Raw genomic sequence first — 1351 nt, 5'->3', positions numbered from 1 at the left:
ACTTTTACACAATTTGCATATCATAACCGAACTCACTAAGGCACAGTAATTTTGAATATATGTGAAAGATTCTACAATTTTCAGTATGTACTTATGATAAGTCTACATGAAACTTTCAACTTTGTCCAATTGAAAACTTAGGATTAATATCTTACCAAGGATATAAAAATTACAGCTACTTCGTTTTTTTCCAGAACTGCGAGTGCCTTGAACAGAAAAATTCGATGAGAAAATCTATTAAAAAACTCCAGCAAATCCTTCGCACGACGATATGAACGTAGATGCCACGAGGAAATGCTGCTGACTAACGACTGATCGCACACTATAGAACTTCACTCGAACACGGTAAGTCCATGACTGACGTTCACTGAGTGAGTCTGTCTGAGTCTGACTTCAGCGTGGCGGTCCTTCCTTGCCTCAGCGCCACAACACCTCCCCCCTAACCCCGCCTACCAGCCAGGTACGAAGAAACAGACCCCACCTCTTCCCTACCTATCCCCTATTATTATTATTATTATTATTATTATTATTAGCGAAGTTAGAAGAACTTTAGGTGGAAAACCAGGATGCTATAGGCCCAATGGCTCCAACAGGGAAAAAATAGCCCAATAAGGAAAGGAAATAAGGAAATGAATAGACTAAAGACCACCTATCCCTTATTATTATTATTATTATTATTATTATTATTAGCTAAGTTAGAACCCTAGATGAAAAACCAGGATGCTAAAGGCCCAATGGCTCCAACAAGGAAAAAATAGCCCAGTAAGGAAAGGAAATAAGAAAATAAATAGACCATAGGAGAAGTAATGAACAATTATAATATATTTTAAGAACAGTAACAACATTAAAACAGATATTTCATACATAAACTATAAAGAGAGACATGTCAGCCTGTTATTATTATTATTATTATTATTATTATTATTATTATTATTATTATTATTATTATCATTATTATTACCTAAGCTACAACTCTAGTTAGAAACTCGATTCCATCCACTACCAGCACAAAAACTCTCATTAAAGCATTTCAATTCCCTGTCGCAAAGAACTACTAAAATCTTATCGTATATTTGCCAATTTTGTAGACGAGTTTCCATACATAGTCATTAAATTACTACACACGAGTCAAAAGAAAGTTAAAAACATTTTCAATTTAAGTTCTCGTTAAGATGTGATCATCGTAAAGTCAAGAGGAGATTACAGTATTTCTATAGGTGATTAATTCCAGGAATTTTGAGATCAATATTTAAAAAGTTGGTGGCATTTCCTATTTTCCTTAACTTTATCCATGATTTCAGAATACACAGTGGTTTTGTTCGAGAGCTCCTCAGAATATATATATATATAT

General features: G+C 33.8%; 1 protein-coding gene across 1 annotated transcript in view; it reads right to left on the bottom strand.

The window, feature by feature from the left end:
• Positions 1 to 343, bottom strand: part of Epac (Exchange protein directly activated by cAMP) — a 1092821-nt gene extending 1092478 nt beyond the window's left edge. The window contains exon 1 of the mRNA XM_068386349.1: positions 1 to 343. This exon is cut by the window's left edge and continues 665 nt beyond it. The gene's annotated coding sequence lies outside the window, so the exon portion shown is untranslated.
• Positions 344 to 1351: the final 1008 nt, after the last annotated feature.

Source organism: Palaemon carinicauda, chromosome 14 (genome assembly GCF_036898095.1).
Source record: "Palaemon carinicauda isolate YSFRI2023 chromosome 14, ASM3689809v2, whole genome shotgun sequence".
In the NCBI taxonomy this organism is placed as follows: Eukaryota; Metazoa; Arthropoda; class Malacostraca; order Decapoda; family Palaemonidae; genus Palaemon; species Palaemon carinicauda.
This window is presented reverse-complemented; position numbering and strand designations above follow the sequence as displayed.